This window comes from Manis javanica, chromosome 3 (genome assembly GCF_040802235.1).
Source record: "Manis javanica isolate MJ-LG chromosome 3, MJ_LKY, whole genome shotgun sequence".
In the NCBI taxonomy this organism is placed as follows: domain Eukaryota; kingdom Metazoa; phylum Chordata; class Mammalia; order Pholidota; family Manidae; genus Manis; species Manis javanica.
In genome coordinates this window covers 8,174,045-8,197,454 of record NC_133158.1, presented here as the reverse complement: position 1 = coordinate 8,197,454, position 23,410 = coordinate 8,174,045, and the positions used below count along the sequence as shown (strand labels likewise).

At 47.4% G+C, this 23,410-nt stretch overlaps 1 long non-coding RNA gene across 1 annotated transcript; it reads left to right on the top strand.

The window, feature by feature from the left end:
• Positions 1-274: 274 nt before the first annotated feature.
• LOC118972510 (uncharacterized) lies at positions 275-20,629 on the top strand. Its single transcript, XR_012128675.1, has 3 exons — positions 275-620; positions 17,844-17,921; positions 18,337-20,629. It is a non-coding gene; the product is annotated as an uncharacterized lncRNA (long non-coding RNA).
• The last annotated feature ends 2,781 nt before the right edge of the window (positions 20,630-23,410 follow it).

Here is a 23,410-nt window from a genome sequence, read left to right as displayed (position 1 = left end):
TGAACAATTTCTTAACTGTGTTTGGGGACAATTTGTGTCTGGTAAAAGCAGGGTCTGGATGCAGCAGAAGCAGGGACTGTGAGGACGACTCCGGTAAGGACACAGGCTGGCTCTAATAAAGGCAATGTGGTGACACTGGGCCCTTTGACCCCTGGTGTTGTTTTGTCCTTTGAGTGACAATAAGCAAACATCGTAGTCATTCCTGATTGTGAAATAGGAATGAAACTCACAACTGTGAGCCCTGGCACGTATGCTCAGGGAAAGTGAGTATGCCATGCGCAGGCTGGGCACCTACTCACAGGCAGTGGGAGTGTGGCGGGGGGGGAGGGGATGGAAGAATCAACCCCCAAGATCCCCTCATCCTAAACCTTGGGCCCTGTGCCCATGTTAGGCTACAGAGCAAAGGAAATTAGGGTGCTGATGGGATTCAAGTCGTGAGCTGGCCGGCCTTAATATCCTGCACTACCAGATGGGCCCAGTGTGATCCGAGTCCTTAACTGTGTTAGAGGGAAGCAGAGGAGTCAGTCAGAGGAAGACAAGCCCCAAAAGATGCAACATTCTTGACTCCGGACGTGGAGGAAGGAGCCACAGCCCAAGGTGGCCTCCTGAAACTGGAACAGGTAAGGAAACAGATTCTCTCCTAGAGCTTCCAGAAAGGAATTTAGTTTTGCCCGGATTTTAGCCCAGGCCAACGAGAACTCTGCTGCACTCCAAGATTGTAAGCACATACATTTCTGTTTTAAACCACTAGGTTTGTAGTAACGGGAAGCTAGCATGGGGGGAGGGGAGGCAAGAAGCCAAGGACGGCCTGCCTGGGGAGTTCGTCCCCTGAGGGGCTCACGCTCTCCTGGCTGGGCATGACCCGAGACAGCCAGGTGTGCACTGCGTCAAGGATTCTTCCCACCCCCCGAGCGCCTTTCTCGCAGCTTAGGTGCAAAATACAAGGGCACAGAATACAGTTCCAGACTTGGGTTGAGCCCTCTGAATGACAGAGAAAGCTCAACACCGACATGAGACAAAAAAAGCACCTCCTGCTTCTCATTCAAGTAGCTGGAGTCCCGGAAACCTCAAGTACCCAGAAAAATAGTTTCCCTTCCTCTTCCGCTTTGCCTGATAGACAGCTTTGGGAAAACCCTCAGAGTTTTAGCTGATGGCAGAATCCCTTTGCTCTGCCGTCTCCCCACCCTGCGGCCTGTGAGACTGGGTGTAGGAGCAAAGGCTTGCAGACAGGGCGGGAGAGGGCTCACCACCGACGCCCCCCCACCCCGATCCCCCCCCACCCCACGCTGCCTGCTGCACAGAGGAGCGGTCAGGTCAGCCGCTGTTTAAAGATGAAGACGGACTTCACAGGGGAGAGAGTTCGCGGCTCCCTGCCCTTGGGTGTGTGTTTTTCTCCATCTCCTGTCAAATTTAACACTAAGAACAAACAATTGCCAAAGACCAGGAGCATGAAGATGCAAAGGGCGGCAGGCAATGAGCTAACTCCAAGGTGAGGCTGGGTGAGTCCTGGAACACAGCTCTCGAGAGCTGTCCAGGCGACAGCAACTTGTCTCTAGAGAGCTTTCATTAGTCAATTAATCGATTAATTTTTATATTGAAAATTTTTTTAATCAATTAATTTTTATATTGTAACATTTTTTTTTGAATCTAGATTATACTTGATCTTGCTCTTTTCAGTTCAATGGCTTCACCCTGGGACATAAGAGTAAGAGAATTCATGTCTTTTTATTATGAAGATTCTGAACATACCTACAGTTGAGAGGATGGTACAGTGAGCTCTAGGCACCTGTCACCCAGCTTCGACACTGCCCTTCATTCGGTTGCTCTTACCTATCCCCTGTTCTCCCCACCACTATTTTTTCTCTTGCTAGAGCATTTGAAAACAACCCAAGACATCATATCATTTCACTTGTAAATTCTTCAGTAAAAAAATCTCTTAACATAAACAGACTAATTTTATAATCATAACATAACCATAATTTCATGATCCTGCCTGGCAAAACTGGTAATAATTTGTTAATTCATCTAATAATCAGGCCATGTTCAGTTGCCCCCAGTTGTCTCAAGATGTCTTTTTATAATTGTTTTTTTTACACCAGGATCTAAACAAGATCTACATATTGCATTTGATTGGTAGGTCTCTTAAGTTTCATCCTTTTTTTTATATATATATAAGTTAAATACAGACTTCTATTTAGGTATTTATATTTTTCCTACTTCCTAAAACAGGCATCAGATTTCTAAATGGAAGGAAAAAGTCTTAGCTGAAGAGCCATATATTAGATATTTAGATTGGTCTAAGAAAACTAATGAATTGAATAAATACTAAAAGTGCACATTCAGAATAGAGTTTTACAGGCATGCACAAGAACTGAGGTATGAGCTTTGTGACCCAGGGCAGGTTATCCAGCCCCCAGGAAGGAGCCCATCTCATCAGATCAAGGGGGAGCTTCCACCTGGTGGGGAGGGTGGTGATGGGTGTTCTGGGCGGGCTTCTCTGTTACAAAGAACAGGGGCCACTCCAGCAGGCTCAGGTCAGGCAGGGTGACGGGGCTGATGTGTGGCGCCTCCCAGCACCCAGAGCAGAAAACCTGATGGGTTCCTGACTCCCAGTGAATGGTTCTGATTGATTCCAAAAATCACCCACCTGGAGTCTGCAACTTTTGTTTGTTTTATTTCTGGCTTAATTTTTTAATGGATTTCTTCTTTCTTTCTTTTTTAAACTGAGATATAACTTACATACAATAAAATACCTAACAGCTCAGGGAATCTTTACATACATACATCCCTCTAGTTACCACCCTCATCAAGACAAAGATCAGAGGTCAGCTAACTCAGGCTTGTGGACCAAATCCCAGCTGCCACTGCTTGTGTAAAGAGAGCTCTGTCAGAACACAGCCACACCATGGTGTGGGTCTCGTCTACGGCTGTGTGGGTAGCTGCCGAAAATCTTTATTAGCTGGCCCTTTAAGACAGAGTCCGTTGACCCCTGATACAGAGCCTGTTCGGCGCCTCTTTTGTCCCTGCCCAGCTGATGTCTCCCCACCAAGATAACTACCCTTCCGATCTGTATCACTGTAGGTTAATTCAGCCTGGTTTTGAGCGTCATGTGAATGGACTGTTATAGTTCTTCCTCAGCATCCTGCGTGAGGCCCATCCATGCGGTGCAGCACGTCCACTCCGGAGCACATGCCCCTTCCCATGCCACAGGCTGGCTCCTGCCCCGGCAGTGCGTGCTCCCAGGGCCTGGCTCCTCTCTCCACGGGCGGGGTTCCTGACTCTCTCGGTCTCTTTCTCTCCCAGTCATCTATCTATTTCTGAACCATGAACGCCATTGAAAATGTGCTCAAATAAATGAACAATTGCTGACACGCTCAGTGAAAGATTAAAATTAGTTGCTGCTGTTTTACTTTTTCTCCCTGTGTTAGAGCGATGTCAGAAATCCATCCTGAGTTCATGAAGTTTTGCCTCTCCGAAAAAGCAAAGGTGGGTGAGAGAAGATCCTGTTATTTTTAGCTTCACCTAAAAGAGTAGTTGCAGGACGCATTCCCCTGTGGGGGCGCTGAGGGGAGGCAACTTGGTCTAGGGAGGCAAGTAATGCAGCCATCAGTCAGCAAAGAAGAGATGTGATCCTACTTGCACCTCAGATTGGTGAAGCAGTTCATATCGTTTGTACTCTTAAAAACCCAAAACTGCACACATAATCTAAACAGGTTCACGGACTCCAGGCGAAGAATGTTGGTGTAAGAGTCTTTCTGTGCTTTAATTCCCAAAAGAATGTTATTGGTCAAGGTAATATTTTTAATGAGGCCACACAGATCCCAGTCCCTGGCCTTTCCATGGATTAACTGTCCTCAGGTCAGGCTCTCAACCCTGGTTTGCATCAGTGCAGTGGGTCTGGGGAGAGAGTGAGGCAGGGTCCTGTGCCCTCACACATGGGCCCTGGGCAGTGGGGTGGGGGGCGTTCCCCTTAGAAGGAGGTGAAAGCAGAGCAGGTGTCCTCAGGTGTGGTCCAGGAGCCTTGGAGAGGATTTATGGAAATTGCTCAGTAAATGCAGCACTGAAGCCAAGTAGATAGTCAGTAAATGTAGCTACAGTGAGGACAATCTTTACTCGGGATATGAGTCAGCTCCGGAGAACCCCTTCCTCTGCTGGGCTCTTCTGACGCCCCCTCTCAGGCATGCTGAAGGCACTGGTAACTGTTGAGAGCAGGTATTAAATGTCCACGGGCTGACAGGCTGGTGGGACACGGGCACTTGATGAGAACACCCGTTTAAAGAGATTAGAGGAGGGAAATTAAAAATGCCCTTCAAGTCATTAAAATACAGGGGGGTTTGAGGGTTTTTGAAAAATGAATTGCTTCAATAAATACTTAAATTAAGACTAAATAAAGATATTGCACAGCAATCTGAATAGGAATATTGTCTGAATGATTATAAAAGTTGTTCCTTTCATCTCATAAATGTATGTAATTAAACCGGTGTCACAGTTTGCTCTTGCATGGTGGCAACATGACAGAAGTGCAGAATTTTTACTCCACTGCAGGCTAATTAGGATGACGTGAGATTCTATTTCTTATTTGCAATGCTCTTTTGAATTTCGTGCTCAGATCCCCCTTCCTCTTTCAAAAGCTGACATCTAAGTAGTTATAAATGGGCCTCCCAAGTCAGAACTTGAGTAGGATTTGGCTCTATTCTCTTTTCACCTCAAATTAGTTCAGGCATCAGTAATGATTGAATGAGTTTTAATAAAAGAAGATAGAACCTGTATTCTGGAGAAGGGGCCAAGGAAGTCTGCTTCATTCAGGACTCAACTAAGAGGGCCTACACTGCTTCCAGGGCGAGAGAGAAGTCCAGCCGTCTTTGGATTTTGTGTTTAGCCTCTTGCTTTGGGGAATTCCTTTTAGAGGAGATATCGTTTTCTCTCAAGGTGGCAAGATAATGTAGACAAAGTCCAAGGATCATCTGTACTTATAGCCCAGCACACAGGTCACTTATACTGGGTGTGTTGCAGTGGTGAAGGGTTTCCTCATCTGTAGTGTGAAGGGTGTAAACACATCCACATGTCCATTCATTCACCTCCCTAGTTAGCATGTCCTCGGTGCCTAGAACCCATGAAAGAATGTGCTCAGTGAGTGTTAGGCTTCAAAGGACTCACCAGCAGGGAAGAGAACACAGCACAGGGGTTAAGAGCCCAGATTCCAGAATTAGATGCCTAAGCCTCAGCTTCCCTTCTTATGAGCTGTGGACCCTTAGATAATTTTCTCTATCTCTCTAAACTGTTCTTTGTGTTTAAAATGAAGATATTCATGTAATATTGCAGGACAGCTGTGAAGGTTAAATAAGATAATACCTACAAATCACACTGCACAACAGAACAATCCATATAAGCTGCTAAATTATTATTGGTAAGTGCATTTAAATTGCTCTAATATAGCTATGTTAGGTAATGCTTGAGAAACACTAAGATGGGAGCCATTAATTCTTCCTGGAATAGACTGACGGCAGGCAGAATTTCAGAGGAGGGGATACTGAGTTGGGTTTTATAGAAAAAGTAGGAGTTTACAATGCAGAGAGGGTGGTAGAAGATAGTAAGGGCAAAGGCGTCCATGTGTGAGAAGAAAATTCACAGAGAGAATATTGATGTTTTCAGATTAAACCACTGGTACATACAGAGAGTGGCAAAGATAAATCTGTAAAGGAATAAATCTGGGGCTACTTTATAAGCAGCATACTAGTTAGAAGGCTGTTAATTACTTATAACACAAAACCCAGCCTGAACTGGTCCAAACAATAATAATGGTTTACTGTGTTTTGGCATAACTAAGTTTATGGCTTTTACAAATATGGATGGAAAGGTTTAGGTTATCACTGGCTTGATCCCACGACCAATCACAGCACCAAGGAGCCAGTTTCTTTACATTTCTCTTCCCTTTTGCAGTATCTTCTTCATCCTAACACTGGGTGTCCCACAGAGTGGCTGCCAACTACCAACGTTTATACTTCCCGAATTATAGATAAGTTATGATGATAAGAGAGTTCCTGTATACTTCACACCCAGTTTTTCCTATTAACACCTCATGGTAACAGGACGCACGCCATTAGGAAGGCAGTATCGATACATCATTAACTGAAGCCGAGCTCTGTCCAGACTGCCTCAGTTTCCACCTAGCATCCTAATGCCCCTGGTCTGTCCCAGCAGCCTATCCAGGAGACAGGACGCTTAGTCACCATGTCCCCTCAGGGTCCTCTAGACCATGACAGTTTCTCAGCCTTGCCTTGTTGTTGATGACCTTGGCAGTGGTGAGTGGTACTGGTCCGATATTTCACAGAATGCTCCTCGGTTGGGGTTTCTGATGGTTTTCTCATGATTAGACCGGGGTACAGTGTTTGGGAAGGAGGACTATATGGTACAGTGCTATCTCATCACATCACACCGAGGGCACATGCCATCATCTTCACTTACCAGTCGATGCTAATCTTAATCGCCTGGCTAAAGTAGTGTTTCAAGGTTTCTCGGGTGGAAAGTTGCTCTTCTTCCCCCTTCTGTACTGCACTCCGTGGAAGGAAGTCATTTTGTGCAGCCACACCTATGGGTGAGGCATTGTGCTCTACCTCGTGTGGACAGAGTATATGCATAAATTACCTGGAAGTCTGCAGAGGAGACGTGTCTGCTTTCCTCATTTATGTAATTGCTCAATCGCTGGTTTAGTTTGGTATGGATTCATTTTACACTTTGGTTTTTAATTCAATACTTGATTTTTATGGCTCATATTGTTCCATCTTTGACCATCGTGAACTCTTGCAGCTGGCCACTGTGTCCCTTCAAGGACGTGTGTGTTTGTGTGTGTGCTTTGTGTTTTGAGCACTTTTTTAACTTTTTGAGCCTATAAGATGCTCCAGGTTCATTACAGTACATTCTCGGTCTCAGTTCTAGAATCAGTCGATTCTCCGTGGGGCCCTGGTTCCTTTTACTGGAGAATGAATGGTATTAGAAGCAAAGATCTGGGCACTGGGTGGAGCTACAGATTTTTCCATTATGTAAGCCAATTCATCCACCTCCTATTTCTTCCCTTAAGTCGACTGTATCTGACTTTTCTGTCACTAGAGACAGAAGTATTTTTAGTTAACAGGTACAAAGATATAAAAAGAGCCCGACCATCTTCCTTCACCCTGTCAATTTCGATTGATAACTGCCCTCATCTAAATCCTCTTCCCACCCGGGGCAGGCTTCTCCCATCACGTGTCAGAGAAAGCCCAGGACGCCACACAAGCAGCCAGCTGGTTGAGGGACTTGCCCCGCGCGCTCGCGCATGTCCCTCTGCTGTCGCCCTCTTTTCTCCCACAGGTCTGCGTTCCGTGTGCTCGTGTCCCCCTTCCTCTCTTCCGGCTCTCAGCCCAAGCCCCTTACACCAGAGCCGACTTGGAAATCTAGCCCAGTGTGGACCAGATACAGACACTGCCTGGCTCTTGCTCTTCCTGAAAAGCTAGCGGGGGGTGCGCGCTATGCCACACAATTCACCCCGTAGGGCTCAGCCGCACCCCTTCAAAGGTTATAGTCCACGTTTCTTAAAAACTTAAAAAACACCTTTCTTAGTGGGACTTCCTCTCAGGCCATTCTGTTCCTTTCCTTCATAGAACATATTTGCAGTTATGTATTCATTTTGTCTACTTGTTCCTGCTTATACCTCTCTGTACACTGTGAGCTCTGCCGGCGAAGAGGAGGGTCTAATTCTCCACTGTACTCCAAGCCCTGTGCAGAGCAATGCTTGGCACACAGCAGGCACTGCATAAATGCTCACTGAATGCACATATCAATGAATGATCAGTCCTGGATCCACAGCCCCCTCACTCTCTTAGGATCTGGAGGAACCAGTCATGTCTTACCCCAGATAGAAGAGAAAGGTGCGAAGGAGACTCGGATAAGTGAGTAAATAATGCCATCTAGAGTAGGAGAGAGGGTCAGAGTGGTTCCTGGAGACACGCCTTTGAGCGGGGGCTTGGAGATGCTCAGTCCCCCAGGCAGACACGGAGGCAGGTGCCAGAGCTCTGGGAACAGCGTTCCCGGCAGCACGGCAGCTGTGAGCAAAGCCACAGAGATGTGACAGGGCGTGCACGGAGATGGCAGGCCTAGAGTAGCTCCAGGGAAGAGTGAAGGACTGGTGGAGCGCCCAGGGGTGGCAGGGGTGAGCCTCTGAGGGGTGCAAAGCATGGAAGTAACATATTCTGATCTGAGTTTTGGAAGATTGTTTGGCAGATGGAGGAGAGAGGGGGAATGGAGGCGGGAATCCCGGCTGCGCTGGGGTGCTGAGGCTAAGGCCAGCTCCCGGGTGCGGGGAGCAGAGGGGACAGGGCTGAGGGTGGGGGCAACCCTGTGTGTTCCTGAACACTGGTGTGGGGAAGCTGGCGCACACAGGAGCTGCTCTGAGAGCTGACAGCACGCAGCGCCCCCAACTGTGTGCTGGGGCTTACTGCCGGGAGCTAGAATTCCACCGTGCTGGCAGTGTCTACACCGCAAAAACCGGCAAGCACTCAGGGCTATTTTTTTTTTCTTTCTTGTCCTTTTTTTCCTGAGACTCAGCATACCACTGCCAGAAAATCAGTCGACAATCCTGGAGAAAGGGAAAAAATGTATTTGTGCCTTGCTCTCTTTCCACTGCTTTCGGGTCAGGTTCCTAAGTGGGGTCTTACTGGCAGGAAATTCTGGGCACATTGGCTGCACAAGGGAGGCTCGGCCCTCATCATCATGTGAAGAAAAATCAGGTCTGTCTTCCTAGGAAAGAGGATACAGTCTGGCTTTCACTCACGGAGCCACTCAGCTCAGTATTTTTTGCATTTAAATATAATTTGTAGCAAATAATTTCCCTCATGCTGATGAGGAGAGAGATGGAGGGGAGACAGAAGGGAGAGAGAAATAATGGGATGAAGACAGGGAGAGAGAGAGAGACAGGGAAAAGAAAAAGAAAGGAAGGAAGAGAGAAAGAACAAAAGAAAGTGGGAAGGAAAGGCAGGCAGCCGGCTGTCCCTGTGTCAGACTGTATCGTACACGGCACCCTTAGAGATCTCTGATCAGTGAAACAATACAGCAGGTGTCCTACATGCCAGGTGTGACTACTGCTTGAACTCCAAACCGTAGACGCTGTTATTAGCTACCTATCCTCCACTTCACAGAGGAGGAAACTGAGGCTCACAGAGGTTAGATAGCTCGCCCCAGTCACCCTCCTAGTAAGTCACAGAGCCAGGTTTGGAGGGGAGTTTGAATCCAGTCCAGAACTCCATGGCCGGCTCTCTTTGCTACTACAAAATAAGACTTTTACTCCACAAAGAGAGTGAAGCCGTGACTCTCAATGAATCCATTTGAACACCCCCTCTGGGCACACAGGCATTGTGAAGAAAACGGCAATCAGCCCACAGTGTCCTTACAGGCAAGATGAATGACAAGGTGGGAGCTTGGGGACAAGACCCCAGGCCCAGCTGGTGGGCACTCCCTGAGACCGGGGACTTGTCTTTTCACCTTTGCCTCTCTGGTCCCCCAACAGAGCCTGGCTCAGGGCACATCTACCCAGTGAACAGTGCGAGCTTGCATTTGCAGGATAGATTAGATCCTTCCTAAGGGAGAGCAGCCTAGAGGTCCTTGCAAGAGGGGAGACCCACCGAGCCAAAGCCCACTTGGGCCAAGGACGGAAAAGCAGCAGACAGGTCCATCGGGGCAGACGGTCACTGGTGGCACCCCTCAGGACACAGGTGCAAGCTCTGCCACCAGGTGCCCTTTCCCTCAGCTCTGAGGTCCAGATTACACTAACGACTCCATTACCAGAGACTTAGAAATCCTGTGATGGCACCTGAGCCCCTGATGAATTTAGATGGTCATGGACAAAGTTTGTCACAAGGGAATAACAAAGGGAGAGAGAAGGGATGGTTTCCAGCTCTGATTCCTTGGCCAACTGGAGACACTAACAGAATGGCAAATGCGGCTTCCGGCTGATTTTAGAACAAATATTCCTTTCCTGAGGTTCTGAAGCTCTGAGCCACCCTTTCCTCACTATTCTTTGCCGTCTCCATACAATCAGCCACCGAGTCTCCTGGGTCTGTGAAATATTCCTTGTAGCCACCTGTTCCTCCCACTTCCACTGCCTAGACGGGGGTGAGGCCCTGGGCCTAGGCCCAGGTGTGGCTGAAGGTTTGCTCAGAGGCTCCCTGAGAAATCACTAGTGCAGGTCCTTGGTTAGAGAGGCAGGAAGGTGGGACCAGGGGATTGGGGACTTCCTGAGACAACAGATTAGGGCAGAGTTTCTTGTTTATTTCTACTCCCAGGTTTCTTGTTTTCAAAGTATCACCCAGAGTTCTTGGCTGTAAGCAAAAGAAGTGGACGCTGGGGACTAAGGGGAAGGGGGGTCAGTGGAGGGATATCAGAGGTGCAGGAGGCTGGGGCGTCAGACTCTGAGAATGAGCCAGGGCCCCAGCCACGCCGCCGCAGGGCATGGAGGACGTGCTGCCCCGCATCACTGCCCTTGCCACGCTGCAGCAGCCCTGCCCTGACCTCCAGCCACCCCCCAGAGCCCGGGAGCAGAGCTGACTGCCCCTGCAGCGCGAAGTACACACGGCAGAGGCCAGCAGGACAGGCGTCCAGTGGACAGGGAGAAGGGGAGACGAGGGCGCTCCGGAGAGGGAAGGGATGCCGGCAGCCCGGACACCAGGAAATGTCTCCAGTGCTGAACACTGCCTGCCAGGGGCTCCTCCCTAATGAACCTTCTGCCTCTGTTTTTCAGTGGCGCTTGGAGCCTGTCTGTCAGAGTTCACTATACAACCTACAGCACGTGGCTCCCCATCCCCTGCGGCACACAGGTGCGACTCCGTCCACGCTGTCCGCAGCCCGCTTCACACCCTCCCCCGCTTCGCCTCCTCCCAGCAGGACCTCACCCCACTGTCCTCACATTGTATTCTCTGCTCCAGGGAGGTTGTCTCACCTTTCCCTGGTTCCCTGTGCCGGTCCCCTGGAACGCCGGCCTTAGCCCCAGGCATCACCCAAATCCTGTCTGTGCTTCAAGGGGCCTTTTCACGCAGCCTAACCACTGCAGTGCCTCCCCCGCTCGCGTCCTTCACCTTGCATTTGACACTCGTGCCCTCTCAAACCTGGAGCCTGCTCAGGGAGAGCACGTAATACATGACTGTGGAATGAATGAATTCACCCTTCAAGGCCTAGCTCCACTGCCATGCCTGTAAAAAGCTCAGCCTAATCCCCAGGCCGATTCACCCCTCAATCTGCATGTCGTCTATAGCTGTGCTGCATACTTACCACCAGCCTACTAATCATTGGCTTGGCAGCCTGTTCCTTCACTAAACCAGAAGCTTCTCATGAATAGAATTACGTGTTATTCTTTTTGTACAAATTGCACCTGGCACAGACTATACCTGTGCTGTCCAGTATGTTAGCTGCCTGGTAGTAATCACTGTAGTTTAAACTGCTATCAATTAAACTGAAATGAGACAGAAGATTCAGTTCTTCAGGTGTATTAGCCACACTTAAAGTTCTCAATAACCACGTGGGCCTAGAGGCTACAGCATTAGACAATGTAGATATGGAACAGTCCCATCACCACAGCACAAAACATATAATGAACAAACTAATGGACAGCACTGTACCAGGCATCTACTATAGTAAAAAGAAAAAGCCATCACTCGAGAGTTCATTATGTATCATGCATTGTGCTAAGTGTTTTATGTACATTATCTCATTTAATTCTGAGACCTACATTTAGAGGTCAATGACAGGATTATCCTCACTTTACAAATGAGGAAACTGAGGCACAGAAAGGTTGAGTAATTTGGCCAAAGTCGCACAACTAGCTGAAGGCCAGGTCAGATTTTACTATTCCCATAGGCAAGTTCACACCCACAACCACTGCGCTTGTCTCTTTGTTAAAGGTGATCTAGTGTCATGAAAATAAAATGCCCTCACAAGTCCAAATTCAAATGCTTACCACCCCCACATGCCAGCTGTGATGAACCTTGGAGAAGTTCATCATTTTCTCCTTAAACTGGAGACAATCAGAGTTATTTTCCAGGGTCACTGTGAAGACTGAATGAGTAATGAGTATGGTGCCCACCACATGGTGCCCAGGACAGAGTAGGTAGCCAGTGCATGTTCTTCCTCAGTGTTTTGCCCTTTAGGGTGGCAAGAACTTCTGCGTTGAGGTCTAGGTACACAGTAACCTTTATAAGTAGTATTTTAGTGATTGAATCTTATTCTGATATATTACCCTTTGCTCCTTGCCAGTACTTTTTTAATGTGATGTTTACAAATGCTTTGACTAACTGCCCAATCAATTTGTATCCTCTCATGAATGTAACCTGATGGGTATGGAAGGTGGAAATAAAAGGAACCTTTCACAGCTAGGAGACAACAGCTCTACAGAAAGGAAGGATCTACCTTGATAGGCATGAGCAGAGGAAAGTGCTAGAGTTTTAACAGGAGAAATTTCAACCATCAACCCTGGCAGGAGTGCAGGGCCACCTTTCCTCCTTAATAGCTCAGTTCCCCAGACTGCTTGAAAGAAGGCAGACCTGATTCTCACTGACTTGATGAGAGCTTGCAATGAATAATAAATGCCACCACGGTTCTCAGGGTGTAACCATACCAACTGGCAGGTCAGATGAACAACTATCTGAGAATGAATCAAATTATACAAAGTCAAGGAGTAGATCTGCTGCAAGGTGGGTGGGTGATAAAAGGAAGGGATGGGTGGGTTCCTGAGAACAAAACCCTTGGTTAAGTGTATATAATCTCTCCAGGCTCTTTGCATTGTTCTTTCCCATTAGACAACATTTATTCATATATCTGGGTCTTTGTTCCTAACTGTGCCTAGGAAAATTCTGAATTGGGAGAGTTTCAGCCACAAGTAACAGAAAATCTTCTTTAAATAGCAACAGACTTGGCCAGCATTACTGCAAGTCCAGTTTGATTAGAGCTTCAGGTTGATTTGATCAATGGCTCCAGCTCTGTTTTCCTGGGGCTCCGGACCCTGTCTTCTCCACGTGTACTGGCTTTGTGTGCAGGGTGAAAGGGAGGTGGGGTGTCACTGTACTGCTTCTCACAGCCACGCATGGCCCTATGGTAGATTAAACTACTGCTAGAAATATTCACCACCCTCCCCATCGCTCCCCAGAAGGAACAGATGTCCCCAATCCACTGAAGTTGGGCTTGGGCACATGATCTATTATGGCCACACAGAGGATGGGCCTGATCTAAGCTCATCCATGTGACCTTCCCTGGTAAATAGGATGTTGGTAGACATAATGGGGCCTGAACTTGAGATACGCTAGTGTATTTCCATGGAGGTCTTGTTACGTTTGCCACTGTCTTGAGAAAGGCATGCAGAGACTAGCTCACTAGTCATGGGAAGGAATTGGCAACTTGGGTGTACAAGACAAGCTAGCTCAGCTTATCCCCAGACTCATTTGTGAGGACAGGCCATGTTAGGAGGACTGAAGTACCCCCAACTAGTGAGGCCTGGACCAACTAAATAGATGCTTATTGCTCAGCAATGCTGAGGTTTTGTCGGGTTTGGTATGCAGTTCGTTTGTGGCAATAGACGTTAGAATAACATCCAGATCTCAAAAGGGATCCCGTCTGGACTTTTTCGCATGAGATTAAGGCAACATTGTCTCAGAAAAGCTGTCCTTCTTCCTAAACTCCCCAAAAAGCCTCTCCTTGCATCTCATTGGCTCAAACTGGGTCACATGTCCATTTACAGGTAAAAGGAATGGATTTACCCTTAGACATAGAAAGACCTTCCTTTCCTGAAGGTCAGCGCCCCCTAGCCAAAGCTGACTGGCAGCCAGGGCCACCTGGGGAAGGTGGATACCTGAATAAAATCAGAGCCCTGTTTAAAGGGAGAAGTGGATGGTGAGCTGGCAACACCCTCCATCCCTCCCTCTCTCTGGCCTCAGTTCGAGTCCTGACTCATCCATGAAAACTGCCAGAGCCTCAAATCCACCTTGTTTGTTTCTTCCTGTAGAGCCCAAAATGGACTGCTCTCTGGGTTCAGAAATGAGTATTTGCATTTCTCAGGTAGCATCCAGAGTTTTCCTTTCAACCACTGAGTTTTGGGTTCAGCCCAAGTATAGCAAAGTGATTGAAACCTCAGATTATCTGGTCACATTTGGGTTCAAGTCTTGGCTCCCCATTTACCAGTTCTGTGACCTAAGGAAACTTATTTATCCTTTCTATGCCTCAGTTTCCTCATATGGAAAATGGGCTAATAATAGTATTGACTTTACAGATTATCGACTGAATGCATCAGTAAACAAATATTAGGGTTTATTGTTTGTATTAGGAGAATTTTGAGGAATTTTTCCGGGGTAAGCCATTCAGCACTCATGCAAAGTTTGGGGTATATTAAAATTGTCTGTCAGATGGTGTCAATGAAATTTCTTTAGAAGTCAAGGAAGTGTGTGTCCTCTCAGGAAAGCAAGCTAGAGAGTTTCACAGTGAGTCAAGTGAGGGATGGAAGACATAGGCTGTGTGCTTACCACCTCTCCATGGAGCTGTTTTTCTGTATTTGGTTAGGCCCTTTTTGGTGGCTGGTAATGAAAATCTGTGTTAGCTAAGTTAGGCAAAAAGGGAACATCTACCACGTAGGACACAGAATGTCTCATAAAGTCCAGGGTAGGAATGAAGAGACTGGAACCACAGCCTGGAGAGTCCCTAGAATGCTCTGCATTTTTCTCTTGAATGTCTCAGAGAGTGTCTGCTTTATTCCACTTCCTCTCTGCAGACCATCTTTCTATTCTATCTTCATGTCATCAGTTGGTGTCCACGTCATAGGTCTAGTCACCCTCAGAGATTAACCTCCTGTCTCCAAATTCATTCCATTTCCAAATGCTGGGGAAAAGATTCTGCTTGGCCTTGTTTGGTCAGACATTCCTTCACCTGTGGTGCTAGTCATGGTGCCAATCCAGATGCTAGGCCCACCTCTGAAGAATAAGCACCCTTCCCCAGAAAACGGAGAACTGTAAGCTGGGCATGCACTTCAAAAGATCCCAAGACTTCATTTGTTCTATTTTGGAATGGTAATCCCTGCCAAGCTCCCAAAGACCCCTGTCCCTCTACTGCTTATGCAGAAAGTCTGAAGAGTGATATGAAATTCGGTAGGTTTAGGAAGGTCTCCAGATGATTTTAACGATTCACAAATTTAAGGCAACTTGTCTTAGAATACTCACAGTATGGTAAAAAAGAAGGAAGACAAGGCTTGTAAAGAGGTTAAGACTGGATTTTTCACCCTAAGGAAAGTTAAGACCAAATATCTTTAAGTATATAGAAGACTCACCTAACACATAATATCCAGCTGTTTTCTGTCTCCACAAAGAGCAGTACAAAAGCTTAAGATTAGCTACAAGGAAACATTTCTTAACAGGAAAAGAATTTTTAAAAAATAGAACAGTTCTGTATCTTGGGGCAGTCTCGATGTGCCTGAGGGGGCATAAGCAGCCCAGCTGACCTTTTCAAGTGCTATTCACACAGACTCTATGATCCCAGGGCCAGGATCAAAGTCAAACCAGGCTCAGAAAAGGAAAATCAGCTCTTCCTGCTGGTGGGGCTCAAGTTAGAAAGGAGTGAGGGAGATGGCTCATTCTAATCTTTTCTGTCATATCTACTGAGGTCAGTCAAACTGCACACTCAACTCCAAGACAGGAGAGGAGGCATACCTATGGGGGTTCATTCAACAGGCAAAGAAGGCAGCAGTGGCTCCAACCATCTCCTCTCATCTCCCAGTGTTGGCCCAGGGCAGGATACTTCTAGGATCTCAGGGCCCTCCCTCCAGACATATGGGACCTAGCGACTGATGTGATGTTACCGTTCCAGAATGTAGCCTGGCTCTTACCAGGGTTTCCGCTGCTTGCATGAAAAGGGGAAGCCAGGGGTGGAGCCAGGCCTTAATACAACGTCCAATCAAGCAGGCTATGACCAGGGCTACATCTGCTGGCTCTTGTTTCTCTCTTTCTTCACCATCAGAGGCCCATCTGTGTTATGGTCTGAATGTTTGTGCCCTCCCAAAACTCATGTTGGAATCCTAGTGCCCGATGTGATGGCATTAGGAGGCAAGGCATTTGGGACATGATCAGATCATGAGAGCAGAGCCCTCAGAAGTGAGGTTAAAACCCTTGGAAAAGAGGCCCAACAGAGTTCCCTCACTCCTTCCACCAGGTGAGGACACAGCAGGGAGCCAGCAGTCTGTAGCCCAGAGGGGGGTTCTCCCCGGAACCATGCTGGCACCTGACTTGGACTTTCAGCCCCCAGAACTATGAGAAACACATTTTGTTGCATAAAGCTGCCCAGTGCATGGTATTTGGATGCAGCAGCCAGAACAGACTAAGACAATCTGCCTCTGGGTTATCACATCAGATGGGACGGGGCCTGCTGTCAGGGCCTATTTCTTACAGGCTTGAGGCTGACGTCCAACCTGCCCGCTAGCTTTTCCAGCTCCTCCAGGCCAGCAGCTGGTGAGCACTCTGACCAGGCTTATTCACCAGGCATTGTGCTGCCCCTTCCTCCTCCACTTCTTCTTCTGATGGTGGACAATGGCAGATCCTAGGGTTGAGATCTGTGAAGGAAAAGGGAACCGGGAGGCCCCACTTAGATTTCGGGTCTTCACCAGAGCTCAGCAGTCAGGCAGCTGTAAATCAAGCGATTGCTACAGGTATGTTCTTGCTCCGTAGGTACGTAACACTTCCCAGACATCTCTGGGGAGGGCAGGGGGAAGGTGACTGGCAAGGCAGGATCCCAGCATCCTTGGGTCCCATGAGACTGTCATCCCGTTAAAACCTCAGCAGATTCAAAGTCCTTGAACACTACAACCCCAGCACTCTGGCAGAGGCATGCAGGACCGCATGGCTCTTAACTGTACTTTCAGAGTATAAAGGCATTTGGCATTTGTTTTCTGATCTTCGCCTCCCAAGGGAAAACAGAACTTGACAGATCTCAGACTTCAAAGAACGCAAGCAAATTAGCGCGGTATTTTGGCGCTGTGGCCTATGCCTCCTCCTGCTGAATAGCTTCGGCTTGGTCTCTGAACCTCATCAAGGAGCCCCGTGAGGCAAAGGGAAAGTTACGGTTTTCCCAAGTACCGGCCAGATGGCCAGAGGCCCCCGTGCACTGAGGGCTTCCGCAGGAACTACAACGCTGTGGGCCACACGCGGTCCCCTCCTCCCCCTCCCTCCATACACAGCCCCAGGAGGAAGACAGCACTGTCCCCAGGGGGGTCCCGGAAACTCGAATGCCCTGAAATATTCTTTAGTAAAACTTTCTAAATTCCAACAAGCTTCGGAGATATTCTGCGTCTGTTCTCTCTCCACGCTCGGACATTCACAAGGCAGTTCAGCAAATTAAAGGCACTGAGAGTTCTTACAATAAGTATAGCTTTTTACTGTTTCATAAAGAGCTCTTTACTACCAGTTTTTCATGCCAAATTGACCTCACTATTAAGGGTCTGACGGTATTTCAGGCTCTATAGCTCTATAGCTGGGGCATTTCAGCAGGGCACCAAGAATCTTTTTAAAAAAGACGTACAGATCTAGGAAGTTAAGGTGCAGTCTTTGAAATCCTTTCATTACTTGTTGCCTTATTTCACTACCTAGCTGAAGAAAATATATATAATTTTCATCGTCAGTATCAAAGAAATGACAATAATTGTAATTTCCATGAGTGGAACAATCTGTTACACAAGGAATGTTAATACTCTTAAAAGTCTAAATCCTTCACAGGGTGTGGCATACCCTGTAATCTGTATCTTGGGTTTGAATGCTTTCTTTTAGGTTCTACCATGTTTATAATTCTATTCACAGCTTTAGGCATCCGTTTGGAATGTGTCTTCTGGAATTGAAATTTGGTGCCATTTATGATGAACCAGAGGAGGGTGAGAGGTAATCATTTCTGACTAGTTGATCAATAGAGTAATCCTCCAACCTATCAGACTCCCCAAAAATGGAAGGTGGCAAGGATGATTTTTCTAAGCTTCAGTTCAATAAGACTCTTTGAGATCTGAGGGCCCTAAATCAGAGATGAATGTGGGCTCCGGAGCGTACCTCACGCCTGGGTCTTTGCGATGTAAGCACTGTGGAGCAGATGGAGAAGGGACCGCAAATCGCTCGCTGACACAATGTTGGCAAGATGAGTTGATGACCATGCGGTGATCAGAGACGGGGGGCAATCACCTCTGGAAGCAGTGGGTTGGTAAATAGAAAGGGGGACTAGAATTCAGTATTTACTGCAGAGTTTGTCCCCAGAGTGTAGCTTTGACAAAGGGTTTCAAAAGTGTCCATTTATTGTTTTTGTCAGCCTTTTTAGATCTGCTGAAAGGAAGCCTGCCTATCCTGACAAGATCAAAATGACCCTGGAAACCATTTGACAATGGGCTGCACTCACAGTCCTTCATCCTCTCTACACAGCGCCTTGCAGGAGGGGAGGAGCGGCAGCAGCAGGCAAAGCAGGTGCCCTGCACTGTATCCACCCAGGAGCAGAAGGGCGCGTCCTCCCAAGTCTGCCCTGTTCTAGCGGGAGATTCTCCAGGTCCCACACAACATCCCCAGGAGCACGGCTTCCTTCACCTCAACCCCCCAGGGAAGACCTCAAGCCTTTTCCCTCCACCGTCCACATGGAGCATTTTGCCAAAATGACGGACTGGGGAGCCAAGTGCGGCAGTGTTGCACTGGGTTTCCTCTGAGCGCAGGGAGGCTGCCCGCAGACTGTCCCATTGATTCTGCAGATGAACTGGGCTGGGAGGGGTGCGAGGGACTCCCACGGACAGAATCAGGGAAGAGCCGCTCTCCAGCCATGAGGCCTGGGTAAAGGGGAATCACGGACAGGCCAGCCTGGTCTGCGGTTTTAGTCCAAGGATCCACAGGTGAATATCCCCCCACTTCCCAAATAACTGGAAGCTGTCTAAATCTCAATAAAACACTAAAAATAGATTACATCCATTTCACAAAGCAAAACTGTCACCAATCCTTTCCCTAAGGCCCAGGTCTGATGCCGCCAAGGATGATATTACTGCAGCTAACCAAGTACAGTCTTCTTTGTAGGCAGAGGCATTGGAGGGAGAGGTCAAACACTTAACTTTTAGTATTTTATTAGCATTTTATTTGTTAGTACTTATTAATTATTGATACATATACTTAACAGGTGTCCAAGGCTGTTTGTCATGCACAAAATGCAACTGTCACTGACCTCCGGAATTTCTATTCTGAAATTGGCCATCACGATGATGATGGTGGTGGTGACTGAAAGCACCTACTATGTGCTAGGAAATATGCAGAGTCTTGTACACATGTCAGCTCCTCTAGTCCTCACAGCCATGTGAGGACATATTATTATTATTATTTCCATGTGCAGATGAGCTTGTCAACTTGCCCTCATTCACAACCCTGCCGTCTGAAGCTAGCTTGGTGGCTGAAGCTATCAAAGAAGCTACATGAATGAATGAAAACAATTAGCTTGCCTCCCGTACCGCTTCTCTGCCAGACATTGAATTAGGTCCTTACTATGTTCTGATAAATGTGTTAGTTATTAGATAAAAGAAGGAGATGAAGGTGAACAAACAGAAAACAGAAAAGAATTGGTCAAGTCTAGTCAGTGAGAAAACTGAAGTGTGTACAATTTCCAGTATTACTTTTATCCTATGGTTTATGGAGCTTTAAATTAACAATTACTGAATATCCACTTAGCTCTGGGGGGAGCAGAGGCCTGGTTCAGTTCATTTGTACATTTCCCACAGGGTATATTTGTATATTTCCTCCTCAACCAACTCGACACACACACACACACACACACACACACACACACACACACACACACACAGAAACCCCAGCACTCCAAAGAGTGTTTCATAAATTCCTTACTTCAGCCTCTACTGAGTCTAAGAGATGGTGAGGTTTGGGTTCTAGTGCGCAGCGGCCAACTTGTGCCTGTGCATTTTACAGATGGCTCTTAGCCTCACTAGGTTTTCCGACCCTCCCAACAGGACCAGCACATTAGCTGCAGGCCCTCTCCTTCACATTCTCTTCCCATCTCCAAGCTCCCTCTTTCCTTCCATCTCCTTCTTTTCCTCCACCCTGACAGCACCTCTTCTTCGTGACCTGGCAGTCTCTCTTTCCTACCAATTCCCCTTCTAATGGGTTCTTCAAACCATGAGGCTGAAAGTAGGGATAGTGGGTGGAGAAGACACCACCATCTTAAAAGAGCCCATTTGACACCTCACCCTGGAAAGGTTGGCTTCCTGAGAAGACCACCCCGTATCCTCCTTATCTCCACCCTTTCCCCGACTTGCATTAAAAACATTCCGTTCCATCGCTTTACCCATATGTGCCCGGCTCCAGAAGGAATGAGGAGGGAGAAGAAACAAGAACCCATCCCAGCACCCTAAGCATGTTAAACTAACTGAAATGGACGTCTGTTATTCTGGGGCAACGCAATACCATGCTTTCTTCTCTTGGTAACAGTACCCAGTTTTCTTTCATAGCTTGTGAAAGATAATCAAGGGCTCCTGACACCACTTGAAGCATGTTACGCCTGAAGCTGTATCTATACAGAGAATATTTGGTTGTAAGAGCAATAAAATCTTTTTTTGGCTTTAGCTGGCTGGAGTTTGGAAAAATAATCACCAGTGTAATGTTTCTTCCATGGAATTGTAACTGTGGCCAAGACTCCATGGACATGTGCAAGTCTTTAACTGTGAGGTGACAGCCTTGGGCAGCAAACCAAGGCTGGCTTTTCCGGTGGCTGCTACTGTGCAACCAACAGGGCCGATCAGGGGAGGGTGGTCCTTGCGTCAGAGGGAGGGCTGCACTCCTAATGTGGCTCCGTCCCCACCGGAAGCCATGAGCGTCCACAGAATGCCTACTTGCCACTCAGGCTGAGAGCACAGGCCCCTCAGGCCCAAGGTGCTGCGCCCCCCGCACCTGCATGCAGCTGCCAAAAGGTGCTCTTGGGAAGGAGGAGCCAATGGGGAAGACTGCGCAGCGCCAGCTGCACGGCCCTCCCAGAACGCACCTCATTGTCCTGAGCCGCACAGGGCTGCCTAGAGCGCCTGTGAGGACCCTCCTCCTAAGCTGAGGTGGAAGGCCTGCACTCTCCCATTCTTCCTTTGCCCTGTCCCCTCTTTCTCCATCAAGCCTCTCCACGCTCTGAAAAGGCCCCATCTACCTCTAAGGGGATGGTCCCTAAGGTAAACATCCAGGTGGCTGGCTCTTTATTTAGCCACCATCCAAGCTCTCTCTTTTTTTGCCTAAAGTCCTGGTTACCAGCAGTAACCAATGAAATGCGAACAGCTGAAGCCAGCCCCGTGGAGTCTACTGCTGAGTGGACTCAAGAATAATCAAAACTGGGCATGCGGACATGATTCAGCTTGCTCTGCAGATAAGGAAGTGGCCCTCAATTCTTCCTGAAGGAAATCCAACAGGGTCCCAAAGAAGAATCAGGGAAAGGATAAAGAATCTCTGTAAGCCCCTCTGGACAGGTTCTTCCTTCATAGAGAGTGAACAGAAAATCTGTTTATTTGTTCCAACAGCCTGTTTTGTAGGCTGACCTGCTGACCAGAAGACGTTGGTGCCTTCTGCTGGGGAAGGAAAATGGAAGTGGGGGGAAAACAATTTTTTAAATAATAATGGAGGCCTTCAAAATGTATATTTTTTTCAATCTAGGTTTAGGATGACAGTTGGCATGAGGGCAGGTTTTAAAACAGAACCAGGGCCGGCAAAGGGAGATTACATATGTAAGTACTTAAGATTGCGTTACTGCCACCCCCACCCCTCTGCCTTTCCGGGTCTTGCCCTCCGGGTGCCAGACAAGCCGTCTCCTCGGAGGGAGGCCTCCCGGGGCCATCCAGAAGGGACCAACTCTCCTGGTCATTTCCACACCCCCTCCTCTATCTTTTTTTAGCTCCTGTCATATTACAATTAAACATGTATAATTATTTAACTACTGGCTGTATTTCCCTGACTAGAATATAATCTCCAGGGCAGGAAGTATGCTTTTTGCTAATGAGATGCCTCAGCCTAGCCCAATGGCTGGCACGTAGTAGGTATTTAATAAATGTCTGTTGGTTCAATGAGTTAATGAGTAATTTAAAAATGAATGGATGGATGACATTGTATTTCAGGCCTGAGCACTTGCTGGCCAGGAATGGTAATAAGTCCTTAAGGAAAAGATCAGTCATAGGGAAGTCTCACTCCTGCATTGTAACCTGTCCCTCGGGTGGCCTGGTTTATGTCATGGTTTATCCAAGGTGTTCAAATGACAACAAGAAGTCTGCACTCAATTTGAGCATCAGTAAGGTTAATAATTGCAATGGATCTGAGCAGATCAAATTATGTTCAAATCCATCAAAGCATAACGATTCTTTAAAAAGAAAGAAAAACTCCAAGAGGTCATCATTGCAGGATACTGGTGAACTAATTCATTATTTTGAAAACTGGTAAAGGAGAGATTCAAATGTTGATCTTGCCTCTTTCCCATATGATCTGTACCACTGATAAACCACAGATGAGAGGAAATTGTATTTAATAGGGCTATTCCAGAAAATACATATTATAAAATAAAATTTAAATATCACCAGATCCAATTAAAGAATTGGAAACTCTTGATCAGTTAAGGTTGTGGCAGACTATTTTTCCAATAAAGCCATAGGTCCCAGAGCCCTGACATCAGATGGGAGTCTGTTTCCCTTCTCTGCAACTGGAGGACCTTTTGCTCCGACTCATTCTCTGAGCATTAGTGGGAATGAGTTTACGTTTTTTTCCCCAGGTAGTCCTTTCCCAGGCTCAGGGAAGCCTGGAATTCAGAATTGGTGCAGGGCACAGAGAGAGTTCAAGGGAAATCTCTCTGGTTCTCCCTGAGGAGTGGCAGAGGGATTTCCAAGGAAGAGAGGGAGTGAGGAAAACCCCTCGGTTTTCTTTTTCTTCTTCTCTCTTTTTTCCATTCTATTGCACACAGGCTGTGGTATTCCACAGGCATTTCAAACTCTTGAGTAGTGCCCGAGACTACAGGGGACAAACACCTTGGCTACTGCTGGGTGTGTGTGGGCTTCTCTCCGTCTTTGGCCCTGGACAAGGGTGCAGCGCAGGAAACATGCAGCAGACTGGGGTAAGTAAAGCCCTGGTTTTCTGAGTGAAAGATGGAATAGGGGAGCCACAGGGAACCAGAAAGTACTGGGAGATCATGGAGAAAAGGAGGTTGGGAAAGTGAACCCATGAAGTTGTTGATGAATTTGGGACTTGGTCAAGTGGCTCGTATTTAGATCTGACCCTAAACAACACACCATGATCACCACCAGCTCCCAGATGGGCTGCTGGGTGGCGCTATTCCATGTAAATAACATTATAAAGTCTGAAAAAATGAGCTTAGCATTGAAACCACA